General features: G+C 31.4%; 1 protein-coding gene across 1 annotated transcript in view; it reads left to right on the top strand.

Annotated features, from left to right (window-relative positions):
• Positions 1–19,729, top strand: part of LOC143202112 (uncharacterized) — a 506,901-nt gene that overhangs the window by 372,683 nt on the left and 114,489 nt on the right. The gene's annotated exons all lie outside the window — the stretch shown is intronic.

Here is a 19,729-nt window from a genome sequence, read left to right as displayed (position 1 = left end):
AATATATTTTAATTACTTTACTTTATTTTTTCTTTCGTATTTATAAAAATATGAAAGAAACACAGATTGTATAAGTAAAACAATAGACACTCAATATAGCAAATGACATAAAATATATTTAAATATTATAATTTTAGAAACTGACATAGCCAAGTCCCTAGTTGGTAAAAATGAAGCTTTAAAATATAACAAAAAAGTGTAATATATATAACACAGTAGACAAAACATATAAATATAAATAAAATGAAAAAATTAAAATATATTAGCATGTATAAAATAATAATTTAAACATATAGTTCATAATAAATAATATATTAATATATCCAGACAAATGAATAGATATAACATACTGTAAAGGTTATTAGGACAAAATTGTCTAATTTCTCTGATATTAAAATTAAATATGAGATAACTTGGATTAAATAAAATATTGTAAATCAATTTCATGTAGATAATTAAATAGTTTATTGGTATGTTTTGTAGTAACGAATGCTACGAGATATCTGGGTATGCTATGTCTTTCTCGAGGAGAGTTTCACATGATAATACAACGTTTCAAACCATATTTACTAGTTCATAATGATCACACAAAAGAGGACCATCGCCAATTATAATACGGGAATTTGAGAACTGACAATATCAAATCATTAAACTATTTAATAGGACTTTTTAGTACACAATGTACAATGAGGCAAAAATATCTTCCTTAATGAACCATAATTTAGTATCGTCCCCCAAAAGTCCTATTCCAATTGTACTAGATTGTTTATTTAAGTCTTTTTTGTTATTTGTTGAAGTAGAGATAACAAATTCTAATGGTTCCAATGTAGAGAACATATTGGCATAATATTTTCCAATTCGATCCCATGCATCAGAAACCACAGATTGGTTTGGCCTCTACAGATTATTTGTAAATATCTGCATATTAAAAAATTATGTTATGGGAATCTGAGTTCTATAAGAGAGTAATATATTTGGTTAAAACAATAATATTATTGACACAACACTTCTGCTTTGGAGCTAGATGTAAATATATCAATTTAATTATAGCCGTAATGAAAATAACTTCCAATAAATAGTAATTGGTTTCCAAAAGAATTAAATTCAACTCAGAACTAGAAGAAAACATGTGAAAGAAGTCAGTGAAGCGAAATTTGTGGGCAAAATTCACCAAATATATTTTTTATATTATTATGAGATTATTAGGGTCTAGCCCTGGATATTCCCACTAAAATAACACATATGATAAGGGATTAAAAGTTGGAGCTCGTCGCCGGTTAACCTATAGTCAGCATGAGGATCTGATGGGGCTAGACGAGCCAACCAGTCATATTCTAGAGAACAGAAAATATTTTTTTTTAAATTGAACCGACATCAAAAAATAATTAAGGAACTCACTAGAAAGTAAAAAATAATTGAACTTTAATTGATTTTTAACACACAAAAAATGCTTTAAAATAAAATATTTACATAATAACCGTTGTAATAACTAAATTAAAATAAACAAAAATCTTATTTAACCTATCTAACATACTACACATATTTTACTATATACATACAATTATATATATATAAATAGCCTACCGCAAGTAATACCTACCAAAAGCTATTTATCTATTTACAATATTATTTTAACTACTTACCAACTAATCAGTTTGAAGTCGGTACGAGCAACATATTAGCTTTGTTTTTTCGTAATTTAATTTAGTGTATATGACACATTTTCTTTTAGTGTTATATATTTAGTCAATATATTCCATACGCACCTATTTATTTAAGTATTACAATGGGTAGGTCAAGTAAAGTTGCAGTCCGTATGAGGAAAACTAGGAATAAAGAAACAATGATTGAAATTAAAGAGCGTTCAGTCCCTCGGGAATCTTCTAACAAAATAAAAACAATTAGAGGTGATTCGACAAATGTTCTAACCAAACTAGAACAACAACAAAAATTCATTGTCCTCGCCGTTAATACATGACATAAAAATTAGTTTAAAAATTTTAATTACATAGCAAGTCATATGCCTATTGATTTGGTATTCGCTAGAGATGGGACAAAAACACGTACTAAGCGACTTTCAAAATAATTAAATAGACTTTGTGCAACGATACCTATAGATAAGACTACCATCATTTTTGTATATAACTATTAGATGCTTGCATGTATTCTGATAATATTTTCACATAATAAACAAAAAATTACATTAAAAATTAATCACAATACCTTCCATCATTTTCTAAAGTGTTTACCCATCTTTCTAGTACCATGGCCATATGGTTCAAGTTTTTCATTGTCAACCACAGTACACTACAGAAAACCCCTTTTTTTCCATGAAAACAATGAAACCACGATGTTAAAATGTTTCGAGATGATATTTTCAGTCAATTCATGTGAATCTTTTCCCTAGTTCTAGGTCTTTTCTGTCGCAAATAAACTCTCGGAAATTGTTGATTCTTCAAATACTAAGCTGTCTATTGTTTGGTTTATTTTGTGTTAAACATCCAAGTTTGATAATTTTTTACCTTTTAGTGTTATATATTTACTCAATAAATTACGCAGCTATTTTATTAAGTATTACAATGGGTAGGTCAAGTAAAGGTGCAGTCCATATGAGGAAAACTAGGAATAAAGAAACAATGATTGGAATTAGGGAGCGTTCAGTCCCTCGGGAATCTTCTAATAAAATAAAGAACAATTAGAGGTGATTTGACAAATATTCTAACCAAATTAGAACAACAAAAAAGTCATTGTTCTCACCGTTAATACATGACATAAAAATTAGTTTAAAAATTTTAATTACATAGTAAGTCATATGCCCGTTGATTTGGTATTCGCTAGAGATGGGACAAAAACAGGTTTTAAGCGACTTTCAAAATAATTAAATAGACTTTGTGCAACGATACCTATAGATAAGATTACCATCATTTTTGTATATAACTATTAGATGCTTGCATGTATTCTGATACTATTTTCACATAATAAAAAAAATGTACAATAAAAATTAATCACAATACCTTCCTTCATTTTCTAAAGTGTTTACCCATCTTTCTAGTACCATAGCCATATCGTTTAAGTTTTTCGTTGTCAACCACAGTACACTACAGAAAACCCTGTTTTTTCCATGAAAACAATGAAACCACAATGTTAAAATGTTTCGAGATGATATTTTCAGTCAATTCATGTGACCCTTTTCCCTAGTTCAGGGTCTTTTCTGACGCAGATAAACTCTCGGAAATTGTTTATTCTTCAAATGCTAGCTGTCTATTGCTTGGTTTATTTTGTGTTAAACATCCAAGTTTGGTTATTTTTTACCTTTTAGTGTTATATATTTACTCTATAAGTTACGCAGCTATTTTATTGAGTACAATAGGTAATTCAAAGTAAAGGTACAGTCCGTATGAGGAAAAATAGGAATAAAGAAACAGTTATTGACATTAAGGAGTGCTTCAGGCTCTCGGGAATGTTCTAACAAAATAAGAAACAATTAGAGGTGATTTGACAAATGTTCTAACCATACTAGAACAACAACAAAAATCATTGTCCTCGCCGGGAGTCGAACCCGCAACTTCCGCAAGAGAGCTGAACGCTCAACCACTACACCATAGAAGCAGTTGCTTGCAATATTTTTATTATTCTCTATATTTCACATATGGGATGGTTAGTGCTTAAAAAGCAAACTGAAAGGCTTTTGCATTGAACGAATTTGGTAAGCAAACCCTTACCAAAAACTCGTCAAAACCCCTGAAGGCTATAGCTGTCCGATCTGTAGATTCAAAGGATACAACTAGTCGGCAGTACGTCCCCATAATGCTTAAATAAATATCCCCTCACTTCTAACCGTAACCGTTGTACGTGCCTTTGAAGTTTAAAATTTTTCCTCGATTTCCCCGAATTTCCCCCTCAGATTCTGACTTGGTTCCGATGGAACCATCTCGGAAGTGCACTGTTTCGAATAAAAATAGAATTTCGAACTACCAGTTAGATGGAAAAATCCGCGAATACACATAAAAACGATACAGTGGAACACAGATCCTCCTCCTTTTTTGGAGTCGGTTAATAAATTAAGGCGACAGGTACCTGAACGAAAATTAGCCCCTGCTAGTGGAAACATATCAAATTGGTTAGCTCCTAAATGAAATTATTCTCAGACTATTTTGGTTTAAGTTTTTTTTTTTAAGATTTCGTGATGAGATGAGCCTAGTTCAACGTAATTTTCCCGGTGAATTTGAAAAAGCTTTTTTTAAAGACTTGGGGACTCTTGAAATAGACTCTAGATCCATATAAGGCAATGGATCAGATCGAATTAGCATCTAGTACAACAGGTACTCTATTGGTGTGGGAAAGCCAAATCTCCCAAGTGTTACTAGGGTACGTCTGAATGTACGAATTTTACGAACGAATGTCTAGTTGTCCATTCTCTCGATTTCTTTGACTGGGTTAAAGGTGCTGACTGTTACTAATTTTTTTTATAACATCTTTATTAGATACGCTTAGTACAATCTTAATTATTATTATTATTACAATTAATTTATTACTACTTTTCCTATGTGCTTGGATTAACAAGCAAGACGAGTGCGAGAAAGTACATCAGTATGTATTCCTCAATTATAAAATTATAATTATTTATTAATTATTAACTTATAGCTATAATTTACACTAATAATACACACTAAATGTTCGCACAAGTTCGTATGGTTTTGTTCGTTTCAATCTCCTGACATCCTGCGCGCTGTTCAGCAGTTGTATTGCTTCCACGTTAGTATGATTTAGTAATCTTCTTTCGTGTTTCAAGGCGAAATCCTGCACAACTTCGCAAATCCATTTGATTTCCAGGTCATCGTGCAGTTCTTCATTGGTTACATAGCGATAGGCATTGGTAATCAATTGAAGAACCTTGTTTTGACAGCGCTGTATGACTAACTGATTTGAATTTTTAGTGTAACCCCATATTTGCACTCCATAGGTCCAAATTGGCTTTATAATTGTATTACAGATCAACCTCTTTGATTTTAGATCAAGTTGAGAGTATCTTCCGACTAACCAGTATAGTTGTTTTATTTTGGTTCTAATGTGTTTTGCTTTTTGTCTAACGTGATGCTTCCAGTTTAATCTACCGTCAAGATGAATTCCAAGGTATTTTGCTGATTCTGCTTGAGGAATCGGGACTGTTACTAATGTTATTAAATTAGTTAAGACCTAAATAGTAAAAGGGAATTTCTAAAATATAAAAAACGAAAACATTACTAAAAATAGCTAATTTAGCCGCTAACAACATTTCAGGTTAAACCCGCCTAACATAATTGCGAATTGTTAACAATTATAATTAATTATAAATTAAAATTAGTTTATTCGGAAATCAAACCTGACTTTGAAAATAGTAATTTAATTAATGCATCATATTGTTCTGAAATTCAAAAGATACGTGTTTAGAATATTTTGTAATATAAAATTTCGTAAGCTGAAAGCTCCATATAAAGCTAACCAAAAAGCAGACGTATGTTGCCGGCTGGCGCGTTTTTTTATATTCTCTCCGCCATGATGGAGAATTGAACTTCTGAACTGGCAATTAGATGAGCAGAACTAATAGAGGCTTAATAATTAAATAATCTGTAGATATCGACTTATTTTATCTATAATGATTTTCATATCATCATTCATATTTTCACCTATAGGGAATATACAGTGTACAATACTTTCGTGGTGTTAATGAGACAATAACTAGCTAACTAAACTAGATTTCACTTCGTCTGCTACTTCTTCGATAGCTCTCATTGCGAACTATCGTTGGAGCCCTTTTTTGTTTATTATTGCTTATTCACTCTGCATCCTAGTTACTTACAGCTGACGATTTCATCTAGACTTTCTTGCGAACACTTTACTCTACACTATTTGATGCATTTACACTAGTTACAATTTAAGTGAACCAAGGTGATTTTTCATATGGGCCTTTCTATCTAGACTTCTCGACCCTGGCCTCACGAATTATCGCGAATTGTGAGTTTATCGAATTTAAGTGAAAGGGTGAAACGGAATTAGAACACTTTTGTTCGAACTATTTAAGGTAGCATGTATGTCACGCCTAGACCCAAAGCATTTACCAATCTCCTTCTTTTCTAACGAATAGTCAATTAATTATAAAGGTTTTTCTATATCCCAAATAAGCCAAAGGCCATGTAGAGGTCACAAAACAAACAAACATAAAATATTGACAGCAGAATTTTAGAATTTCACAAACATAAATAACTATTTTACATGTGGAGCGCCATTTGTTCATCAATATAACTAAAAATGTAATGTGATCTATTTTAATTTTTTTTATCAACATCAAAATTTCATGATGACATTCGCTAGAGATGCGACATACACACGTTTTAAGCGACTTTTAAAATAATTAAATGGATTTTGAGCAACGATCATTATAAGTGAGACTACCATCATTTTTGTATATAACTATTATATGCTTGCATGTATTCTGATAATATTTTCTCATATTAAAAATATTGTGCAATAAAAATAAATCAAAATAACTCTTAATCAAATTTCCATCATTTTCCACAATGCTCTTCCATTTTGCTAGTAACATGGCGATATCGATAAGTTAGCGATAGTACACTACAGAAAGTCCTTCTTTTTTCCAGGAAAACAATGAATCCACGATGTTAAAATTTGTTAAGATGATATTTTCAATCAATTCATATGACCGTTTTCCGGAGTTCTGGATCTTTTCTATCACAGATAACCCTCGGTAATAGTTGATTCTTCAAAGTGGACAATTGGAATATAGCGAAGCATCATCCCCATAAGTTCTTAAAACTATTTTATAGAATCATGTAGCAGATTTATTAAAATCAAGCCACAAAAGTATTTAATGTCAAAAGTAAAATTTTGAGCATTTTTGTTCAATTATTTTATTTAAATTGGAACTGAACTAAACTCAGAGTTGATGCGGCAACATTGAAATATTTCGACGTCACAAATATCCACGACGCAATACTAAAAAAACTTTGAAGAAACTATTGCGTTGTTTTCTGCACTGAGTTGCGTGATATTTACCGGCACATTTCACACATCTTGGTTCCCTACTGCAAACATTTTTTAGTGTGTCCAAGATTTTGACAGTTTGTTTATTATTGGTGACTTCAATGTTAAACATACAGCTTGAGGTTCGCGAATAATAACACCTGGAAAAGGAAACGAATTACTCAAAGTCAACCTTACAAATTGTAATTATCATTCAGGGCGCGAACCCACTTACTGGCCCATAGACAGTAATAAAGTCCCAGGCCTGCTGGATTTCTACATTACAAAAGGCATCTCATTAAATCAAATTAGTACAGAAAGCTTGTGCGATCTAACATCTGATCACACTCCAGTGTTGTTAACACTGGGTGCGACAATCCTAAGAAAAGCAAAAAAGCCTAATCTTACCAACAAATATACTGACTGGGACAAATTCAGATTAGTACTGCAGGAACAAATCAGTTTAAAAGTAAGACTTAAAACTATACATGATATTGAGCAACAAACCAAACATATAACTGAACAAATTCGGTCAGCTGCAAAAGATGCCACCCCATTAGCAAGAGAGAAATCAGAATATGAAATACTTTACCCCCTCGATATTGGAGAAATAATAAAAGAAAGGCGAAAAGCTAGAAGAGTATGGCACAGGACCAGAAATGCTGCTGGCAAAACTACGTTTAATAGAATTAGTAATCAGACGAATCAAAAGATCAAAGAATATAAACAGAATTGCTTTCAAAAGTATTTAAGTGAATTAAGCCCACAAGCAGACAAAGATTATTCGCTATGGAAAGCAACTCGAAGATTTAAAAGACCAATTATTCGAGTACCGCCAATTAAAAATGATCGAAATGAATGGGTTCGACGCTACAATGAAAAAGCTGAATTGTTCGCACAATACTTAGCTACCATTTTTCGACCTAACGATATAGAGTCTACAATGGATACATCTCCTGTTTATCAAGCCGATGTAGATCTAAATCTAATTTCTCCACTGGAAATTGCCACTGAAATTGATAACCTCAATCCCAAAAAGGTACATGGTGTAGATGACATTTCACCTGGATTATTGAAAAAACTGCCACGAAAAGTAATCATCATGTTGGCATACATATTCAATGCCTGTTTAAGGCTGAAGCATGTCCCGGAATGCTTTAAGGTTGCATAAATAATTATGCTCAAAAAACCTGACAAACCTGCAGAACAAGTCGAATCTTACAGGCCTATTTCGCTACCACCTGCAATATCAAAGCTATTTGAGAAACTGATATTTAAACGTGTTAAACATTTGCTAACAATACCAGATTTCCAGTTTGGTTTTCGAAATCACCATTCAACAATCGATCAAGTGCATAGAGTAACTGCGGCTATTGAAAGAGAGTTTGAAGAAAAGAAATACTGCCCTGCAATATTCCTGGATGTCTCACAAGCTTTTGATCGGGTTTAGCATTTGGGATTAATCTGTAAGATGAGCAAATTGTTACCGCGTAACTATTGTCAATTGCTAGAGTCATATTTATTCGGAAGAAAATTTAGAGTATCGCACGAAATGGCGTTCTCGACATTTAAGAATATCTCGGCTGGAGTTCCACAAAGTAGTGTCTTAGGACCTCTCCTGTATCTGCTCTACACTGCTGACATTCCAACATCAAAAGAAATACTTCTTGGAACCATTACTGACGACACAGTTATTATGGCAAAAGATATATCTCTACCTAGGGCAATAGAAAAAGTGCAAGTGGCAGTCAACAAAATCTACAAATGGACGAAAGATAGGAAAATTCAACTTAATAGCTCCAAATCTGTCCACGTTAATTTTGTATTAAGGCGAAATAATAAAAACTTAATTATATCACTCAATGGGTGCCCGATTCCTCAAGCAGAATCAGCAAAATACCTTAGAATCCATGTTGACGGTAGATTAAATTGGAAGCATCATGTTAGACAAAAAGCAAAACACATTAGAACCAAAATAAAACCGCTATACTGGTTAGTCGGAAGATACTCTCAACTTGATCTAAAATCAAAGAGGTTGATCTATTATACAATTATAAAGCTAACTTGGACCTATGGGGAGCAAAGATGGGGTTGCACTAAAAATTCAAATCAGTTGGTCATACAGCGCTATCAAAACAAGATTCTTCGATTGATTACCAATGCCTATAGCTATGTAACCAATGAAGAACTGCACGATGACCTGGAAATCAAATGGATTTGCGAAGTTATGCAGGATTTCGCCTTGAAACACGAAAGAAGATTACTAAGTCATACTAACGTGGAATACAATACAACTGCTGGACAGCGCGCAGGATGTCAGGAGATTACAACGAACAAAACCATACGAACTTGTGTGAACATTTAGTGTATAATATTAGTGTAAACTATAGCTATAAGTTAATAATTAATAAATAATTATAATTTTATAATAGAGGAATACATACTGATATATTTTCTCTCACTCGTCTTGCTTGTTAATTAATCCAAGTATATAGGAAAACTAGTAATAAATTAATTGCAAATTAAGATTGTACTAAGCGTATCTAATAAAGATGTTATAAAAAAAACTTAAGCAAAATAGTCTATCATTTCTAAAATATTAATTAATATTTTAAAATATCAAAATATATTATATTCCGTCCATCTTTGTCTATTAAAGTCTCTGTCGTACTCTCAATTATATTAAGATTTACAAAACAGTTGTATAGCTTATTCAACTATATACATTATATCCCTTATTTAAAACTAAACTAGACCCAAAAAGAAAAGATCCAACATAATTTATTGTTTTGTTACTAAATATATTTTCGTTGTCGTTGACTAGAAAACTGTTAATCTTTTAGCGAATTCCGCCGAAAAACGGACGTTATTCTCTAAGAGATACTCTTTAAGTAATTGTTCCAGAAAGAGCCTGCACCAGTCTTGGTACGCTAAGTGCAGTAAATCAATAGTGCTTGTGCTCAATAGCGAGGAATTGTCAGCTTCTTTCAAATTAGTAACAACTATTCGTGTTACATGACGATACCTTCTTTTGTTTCTCTTTAGCAATTAAATGCAAGAGTTCATTGCCTATTGTTTTTTTTTATTTAAACGAAAATAACTCCTTTTTATCTCTGAATTTTCTCCTGACAGTTCATTCTAGCTTTTATGTAAATTAATTTTTAGTTTCAAATGATACTTTTTTTTTAATTTACTTTAAAGTATTATCAAATATCCACAGTTTTTGAACATCAATTGCATTTCTCTTGAAATTAAAACAAAAAGCACCACATTGGCAAATTTTGTTGGTTAGCTGGCAAAGATTGTATGTTATTTGCAATTCATCACAACAACATACACTGATTTTCAGAGGGAAATAGTGCTACTTTAACGCATAGTTATTGTTGAAATGTGGCAGAGAATACACTACGCATTAATAATTGCAACTGTATTTTCTCTCTATAGCAACATTTCACAGAGATTTTTCGATATTCCATTTGTCTCTCATTCTCTTGATGTGGCACCTATCTTTCCATGTTTTGGATTTTCCCCATTGATCAAAATCGGTCGCTAATCGTTTCTTGGGTCACATTTAATGCTTTTGCCGATTGTTTTTGAATTTGGGTTAGGTCTTCATCCAATAACTGTTGCACTTTTGCATCTTCAACCTTTTTCGGTCTATCAGAACGCTCTTTGCCGTGCACATCGAAATCGCCACTTTTGAGTTTTTAAAACCACGCCTCCCATGATTTTAAAGTTACCGTAAGTTTCTACCGGCCAACTATGACTTTCAGCGATTTTTTTCTTTTGATTAAATAAGAATTACTATTGCCGCAAATGCACATTTTCATGTATGAAACTTGACAATTACAGAGAGGTATCTTCGTATAGTATCTATATATAGCTCTGATGGTTGATAAATAGTAGAATAAAATGACATATGTGTCAAAGAATAGAAGAATAGAATATATATATATATATATATATATATATATATATATATATATATATATATTTAGAACTAATTAAAAAGTAAAGAAATAATTAAAATTATACACAGCCCTACAACTTTAATGTGGATCCTATATTATTTGTAGGGACTTTAAGATCGCTACAACTCCATATATACATCCTCACAGAACATGGATGGTTTACATTTCTCGAAGATTGGTATCATACAGTCCAAAGTTATCAAAAACTCTCTTTTATCTTACTATAATCCAGAGAAATATTGATCTTAGCCTAATTATAATGTCCATCTTCCAGTCAACCATATATAACATAACGTCTAAATAAACGTATCAAATATTTTTATCACTTTTGCATAACCTTCACATAATATATAATATATAATTAACCTAAACACGGCCACATGTGTATAATTTAACAACTTATATAAAGAATTTTATATGAAGCAGTGTTTTGTGTTCACGAAATAGTAGTGTATATAGAGTTAATACAGACAACAAACGAATATTCTTACAGATCTAATGCTAGTTACACCATCTTCTCTAAATCCTATTTTAAACCATATAATTACAATTATTAATCCATTATTCAAATGAAATCATTAAAGCCTCCTACACAGTGAAAACATCTTAATATTTTTATTTTTAGAAACAACTATGTTTTTTCGTTAATCTCCAAATATTAAAAAAAGACTTTTATATAAATTCCAAAACAGTGTACAAAACCTCAACGATTTCTTAGGAAAAAAAACACAATTCGGTTTTCAGCTGAGTTGACTACAAGATTAATTACATCGACAACAAAAGAAAATTTCCGTCTTCTTCGAAAAGTATTCTCGCTACTAATCAATTGTGTTTAGCCAACGATCGGTGGAACAGAATTTTTTTTCTTTTTAATTAAAAAAAGAAATAATCACGTCAACAGCACGGTTTTATCATAAGTTTGTTAAGCGTCTTTTCTCTTATTATTTTAGAACATTAAACATGTTTCATGTGTTTTTTATAGAAATAGTCATTGAGCATTAAAATATAATTAATTTAAAAAATTTTATTATAGTATTATTACTAGCTTCATTATAGAATTTTTCATTATAGAACTTTTTCCTCAAGGTTATACTACAAAGAATAAAGCGTATATGCGAAAGTGCAGCATGAAACACACAATTCAGTTTTTACAAAAACTTAGGCACGAAAGAAACACTATTATGTCTGCAACGCTGCTATAACTTCAAAAAGGTGGACACTACCATTCAAAAGTATGGAACAAATAAGATAATTCGAAAAAAAAAAGTCAATAAAATAGGTGTTTCATGATTTATTACAATCAAGTCTTATTTTTAATTACTTCTTCACAAATTTTCCTCATTCTTTTTATCACCCTACTTAAGTATTTGAAGTCCGGTGTCTTCCATTCAATTTGTAACTATTCCCACAAATGGTCTGACCTCGGAGAGCATGAATTCGTCACTTTTCTATCAAGGTCATCCCATGCTAATACAATAGAAAGAAAATTTAGCAATTGCGATGTGAAATTCATCAAATGAGAACTTTCTTGGTTTTGTTTTGGCTCTAGAGGCCCCTATCATAATTTTGACAGATTTTTGGGATCATTGTCCTGTTCACAAATAGAATGACCGATAATTACATTCACTCCGCAAAAAATCGCATTTTCATGAGTCATTTTCCTTCCTTGGTGACCTTCTTTATTTAGTTTTTAATTAATTTTACTTATATAGCCGGCCTTAGACCATATGCCCAATGCACACTTTCAAAGCCCGTTTACCATTCGATATATATATCTTAAATTTTAATAAACCTATCCATAGAATTTTTTTCAGATTTTTCTTGTCTAGTTTTTTGTATTTGTTTTATTTTATCCCACTTCAGTCTAATTTACTTATAAATGCTACTTAGAATCGGTTTTTCAGACAGTAAACGTTCTTTTAGTGTTTTATTTAAAATAGCCGTAATTTGGAGCATAGTTAAGACTCAATTTAGTTTCGATAACATTTAATTAACATTACAATAATCGTATGTTATTGTTTTGTTGTAGATTTCGGATCCAGATCTCTTCCGGTCTTGATTTTCAAATCAATGACCAGAAGAGTATAATTTACACCTTTATAAGAAATCCCGACCATTCTATAATACTACCATACTTTGGTATGTAGAATATTGTTCCTCAACACTCTCCTGAACTATAAACTAGTAGTTTCTGAAATATTAAAACCAAAAATAAAATAGTAAGGCACAACTAGTAAGAAACTAGTAATTTTGTTGACTATTGTTGTAACCATATCCACATAATTCATAATTTATAAGTGGAAGTGGTTCCTTATAAGAACCGAAAATAATATTGGCATCCGAATGGATACTACATAAAAAACTTACAATATGCGGATGGATCAGCACTTATCACCGACTCTGAGCAAGATTTATAAAGCATTATTATCAAAACTGACACTGTAAGAACGGCGGTTTGAAAATTGAAATAAAGAATCGAAGATATCAAAGTGCTACATCTAACTAAAACTGTTGTATGGTGTAAAATATTCAACCAGTTGAATTGTGGTTATATATGCAGATGCTAAGAGTCTCTTGGACAGATGGGAATACCGGATGGAATATAATGGATGTCCAGAATGACATGCCCTACACTTCTGAAGAACTGCTAAAAGTCAGAATTATGGAAAGAAAATGAGAATAACAATACCAGAAATTCCACACATTGTGCAAAGTAAAGAGAGTTTGTATCAGATAGTTGCATATTATACAATGAAGAGCAAATACAAAATTAAAAATATTAGTAATTCTATTTTATTATCAAATGTTATAAACCTTTATGCAACTTGATCGTCAAAAAAGTAAGAACAAAAATTGTGAACAAATGGTTTTTAGAAGTGTGTATTTCGGTTTCATTAGGTTTATGATATTTTTCTTTACTTTTTCCAATAGTAATTCCTAAATTCGAACGATATATAGATCTATTTGTAACGATGTATGTATGATATACATATCGTTATGTTTAACTCTGATAAGCCTAGAGTACTAATTCAATTTTGTTTTTTTAGAACTTCGAAAATATATGGGGGTTTTGATCGAATCATCTGTGTTTATACCGAACCACACAGATTTTATATATGAAAAATAAATAATTTTGATACGTTCGCGTTCAGTGTTCATAATTTTCCGGTTTCCTATTTTTTTCAAAAAGTCTTCCCACGAAAACTTTTATTTCCTGTAGAAATATTTTTTAGAAATAATAAATATATTAGAATAATATAATAGTTTTTTGCAAAGAGTCGCTCCAAATTATACTTCTTAACGTTCAACAACAACAAAAAAAGGTACCTCGCTACTAAAGATGATATTTCGCTCAAATGAGACAATATCACTCTTATTGAAAAACTATATACCAAAGTTACATAAGTATCAGATCTTCGTAAAGCCGGCTTGGTTGACTCAGTGATAAACGCGATAAGACGGTCCACCGACTGTTGCGACAGTCGCGGGTTCGAATCCTGCTGGGGCGTGGTCGTAAATTTATATTTATGATTGTTTAGCATTTGTGATTGTCCTTAGACAAGAGTAAAAAATCTGTCAAGGAAAATGATTCCTCTCACGCCAGTAATCTTTTGAAATGGTCTCCAAATTGGTCAATCGTCAGTAGGTAGGCTTAATGCTAAGGACCGTGGTTCGGAGCACATGTTAAGAAGTAGGCCCAATCAAAATAAACTCTAGTTGGTAAAAAGGAGATTCTAATTCTTAACAAAAAAGCAAAAAAAAAATCAAATCTTTAATCAAAAAGTTACTATAAGTACTGAGTTAATTAATATTTATACATTATATTATGATAATTTATTTATCGAAATTAAATTATTATATATTTATAGTAGGATAATTAATAGTTATTTTATTGCATTAAAATATCATAATAGATATTATTAAAATGTTTTATGTATTATAATTAAAATTATTATGGTTAATTATATTTAATGATTATAATTAATAATATTAATATTCCCATAATCCAAACTTAGCATCAAAATAAGATTAGTTAGAGCGAAAATTAAATCAGATAATGTTTTTAATTGAGATAAGGATTAATTGAGATAAATTTATTTTTCACGGTTATCTAAAAAAAAATAATGGGAGCTGTAATTGTTCAGAGGGCCATTTAAATTAAAAAATCTTAGCGTCGCTCTGGTTCAGCGCGAACCCATTGATCAAGTGCTGAAATCCTTCGCTGACACGAACAATATATTCTTTGTCAGATAAGTTGTTAATCTTTTAGTGAGCCTTTTAAAGCACGTTCCTTCATTTATTCGTACAATATAAAATGAATGATCGAATATTATTGTTCAATTATACTATTCTTTTATCTTTTATGGAAATATAGAAATGTCAAGTAATTTTGTTCACATGAATTTATCCACCAATGTTTTTCACTGGATTTATATACAACTATAATTATTAAATAAAAATTTTGATATTATTTCTTAGTCAAATAAAGCCTATATTATTCGAAAAACCGAAATATAGTCTGACTAATAAATGAGCTCAAAAATATTGACATATACGTAATTTATATTAATGGTTAAACATTTTATGTATATAATTTAATAGCTTTTAAACGATTATTATAAATTAATTACAATACAATAGCATTTAAACATTAAATATATTTTGTGAATACGTTAAAAAATACATATTTTATTATAAACAGTAAATTTAATTATTTATAACACATTATATTTGACTACTACGAATACGACTTAAAATAATCATAATAGCTTTTACGTATTTTTCATTAAAAAAAATTCAAAAATTTGCAGTAAAAATGAAGTTACTTCCTGCATTATAAATTAGGTGCATTTTGATCATTATTTCAGATTAAAATGGAATTTATCGAAAACTTTTTTCGATCTTTCTGACAACAAGGTGAGACTATATCCAATAATCGATAAATGTCCCCATTTCCTCACCATTTCGAAACCGTGCGGCTGTCAAACCAACAAGTGGTTACAGAAAGTGCTATGTCTGAAGAGAATGCTGGATGTGGCAGAGCTTCTCACTAGTGCTATAATTACATTAAGTATCAGAACTTCTACAAAAATACCATCAACTCAAATGAAACATGTCCCTAAAAGTTCATTTTTTCCACTCCCATCTCGATTTCTTGTATTGTTGTACCATCCCTTCTCCATTTCCATTGGCCCAAAGGTTCCTTCAAGATATTTCTATTATTAAAGAACAACTCAAAACAAAAACCAATACATTATACATTAATTTATTATTTGTCGGTCCAACCACCTGATTGAAGATGGTTTTTCAACAATTTCTAATGTTAATGCTATTAAAAATAATCACACTTATACAAAAATTAGGCATGGTTCCTTTAAAAACGTTTTTCGCTGATGAGTACCATTTTAAAATTTACTTAATTTATTGGCGTTTAATAATTAGTCAATTAGTATGTTTATTAAATCATATTTAAATAGTTCTCGTAGTATTGAATTACAGAAAACGCTCGATAATGTAAGCACTCGAAACGAATTGTGTTAATATAATAACAAAATTCGTACAATAGGATCAAATAGAACGCGCGGTGATGTAAACAATATCTACGCGTGATACTGTAAACAATTTTTAGCAATGCGGTTCCCACCAGTTTGTATTCTCTGATTAACTAACTATGTCACTAGTTAGTGACACTAACTTAGTCGCGTGAGGGTTTAGGTACACATATTTAACATTTATACGACTGTCATCCACATGCTATAAAAGGAAGGGTCTAAAATTAAGGGGCAATGCGAAAATCAAAGACGAAGTTTCCCTAGGTGTAAGACTAATGCAGTTGGCAAAAAGTGGAGAAAAGTTACAAAGAACCTTTTTGCAGTTTTTTACCCACAATATTTAGTGGCACGAGAAACATAAATACTTTAGGTAATGTCAAGGCGCCTAAAATGGAGAATTCCCTTTATAAGTGGTTATTAAAGCAACCGAAGAAGCATGTCCCAATCAGAGGCGAAATACCTAGAGAAGGTGCCAAATCGTTAATAAAAAAATTGAAAGAGGCTCAAATTTTTGTAGCTAGTGAAGGAATAACCAAAAATAATACAACAATACACAATGGAGAATCGCAAAATTGCTTCTACTCTAATTGATATTAATTTGTAAAACGAAGATAAGCAGACGAAATACTAAAGGGGAAGATATGGATATGGAAGGCGATTGAAATGTTTTAACCAAGCTTTAAATTTGTCTGAAAGAAGAGCAGTATCAGACACAGATACCCTAGTTATCCGTAAATTACTGGCGAAATAGAAGACAATGCTAAATAACAAGCAAACAGAAATTGCAGATTACTTTTCTTCTAACTAAAAAGTAGTTATGGTTGTTAAAATATTGATTTATTTTGTTAAAATTATATATGTATGTGTTATATAATACCGATCTGACTATTCGATTATATGTGTAAAAACTACCTGAGTGGTAAACAAGTGAGATGGACCCTCAGTGTCGCTTTATATCGCCGTTAATCTAATAAAATAATAATTAGCATTTCACATATTCCAACTGACGCAGTCGGTAGGATTGCGGGAAAAGCATAAGTCTGTTCTCTTTTGAATTTATTCAATTAGCCGAAATTAGACTAATTATCAAAAATAATAGATATGCGAAAATCAAAGACGAAGTCTCACTAGGTGTAAGACTAATGTAGTTGGCAAAAAATGGAGTCTTCAAAGCAACAACCTGTAAAATTAAGGGTTTAAAAATACCAATTATACAAAGGACCTTTTTACAGTTTTTTACCTACAACATTTAGTGGCACGAGAAACATAAATACTTTAGGTAATGTGAAGGCGCCTAAAATGGAGAATTCCCTTTATAAGTGGTTATTAAAACAACCGAAGAAGCATGTCTCAATCAGAGGCGAAATACCTAGAGAAGGCGCGAAACCGTTAATAAAAAAATTGAAAGAGGCTCACATTTTTGTAGCTAGTGAAGGAAGAACCAAAAATAATACAACAATACACAATGGAGAATCGCAAAATTGCTTCTACTCTAATTGATATTAATTTGTAAAACGAAGATAAGCAGACGAAATACTAAAGGGGAAGATATGGATATGGAAGGCGATTGAAATGTTTTAACCAAGCTTTAAATTTGTCTGAAAGAAGAGCAGTATCAGACACAGGTACCCTAGTTATCTGTAAATTACTGGCGAAATTATTAGAAGTCAATGCTAAATAACAAGCAAACAAAAATTGCAGAATACTTTTCTTCTAACTAAAAAGTAGTTATGGTTGTTAAAATATTGATTTATTTTGTTAAAAATATATATGTATGTGTTATATAATACCGATCTGACTATTCGATCATATGTGTAAAAACTACCTGAGTGGTAAACAAGTGAGATGGACCCTCAGTGTCGCTTTATATCGCCGTTAATCTAATAAAATAATAATTAGTATTTCACATATTCCAACTGACGCAGTCGGTAGGATTGCGGGAAAAGCATAAGTCTGTTCTCTTTTGAATTTATTCAATTAGCCGAAATTAGATTAATTGTCAAAAATAATAGACAGGTTGATGTTGGATTGGCCATAACTCCGCATATATTTAAAGCGTGTCATGGTGTACTTAAAGTGAAGTTCGGGCAAAAGTATCGCAGCTGAAGCCGAAAGGTCACAAAAGGTGGATTGAAACCTAGCCATAAACTATCGCAAGTAAGAAACATTCAAGCTTTTAAAAACACCTCTGGTCCGTAGATTCCCGGCACATGCATAGCATTTCAAGGTGTAAAACCATCAAAGATGGACTGAAGTAGCTGTGCATTAACATAGTTTACTGGTATTTGAACAGCAGCTTGCAGTTCAGGGTGAACGGCCACCAAAGGCAGCAGTAGCTCAGTTTCTTAGCCGTAAACTATTGGAATCTGGACTCATCAAAGCTGGAAAGCCATTCCATAGAGGGTTACCATGGAGATTTAGAATATTCAATGGCAAACTGGCGGAATAAGATACACGCGATATTGAAACATAATTTTGCAATAGTTATAAGCTGTCTAAACGAAATAACGAGCACGTCTATACCTATGGCGGTTTCTTTAGGAGGAAGGTGTTATATAACACTATCCTGACTATCCGGCCATGCGTATAAAAACTACCTGAACGATGAATGAGTGAGACGGAGAGGCCTGTTTTCTAATAGCTAAGAATCCTCAGTGATGTTCTGTATCGCAATTAGATAAGTCGTTTCTTCTAACAGTTAAATAAAATAATATTTTCAAATAAATTAATAGTTACTTTGTTTAAATATCCTTTCACATATTGTAACTAATATATTAATAGTTTCTTGTATTAAAACGTTTACTATTTAAATTGCGTAAGTCACGATCGTTAAGATAAACATTTCGATTATATGAATTACTTGATTTGAATTAGTTTAAATTAATGAGCACCTACTGTATATTTAAAAATACAGAGCTAATTTAATTTAAACAATACTTCGTTATTTCTCAATTGTTATATAATTTTGAACTCGAAATAGAATTTGCTGTGAACGATGTATGGGATCAAGGGTATAAAATGATACAAATTTCCACGTTCGGATCCATTTAAGCCGAATTGCCACTTAATTACGATGGAATAACCGCGATACAAATCAAATTTGCGTCGGGCAAACGTGGCCTGTGGCCAGCGCCTACTTTCATTACTGGAGAATTCACTAGGTTAAACATGCACGCGTCGGGTTTA

This window comes from Rhynchophorus ferrugineus, unplaced genomic scaffold (genome assembly GCF_030347505.1).
Source record: "Rhynchophorus ferrugineus isolate W39M unplaced genomic scaffold, kcgeb_rfMv2 rfM9, whole genome shotgun sequence".
Taxonomy (NCBI): domain Eukaryota; kingdom Metazoa; phylum Arthropoda; class Insecta; order Coleoptera; family Curculionidae; genus Rhynchophorus; species Rhynchophorus ferrugineus.
This window is presented reverse-complemented; position numbering and strand designations above follow the sequence as displayed.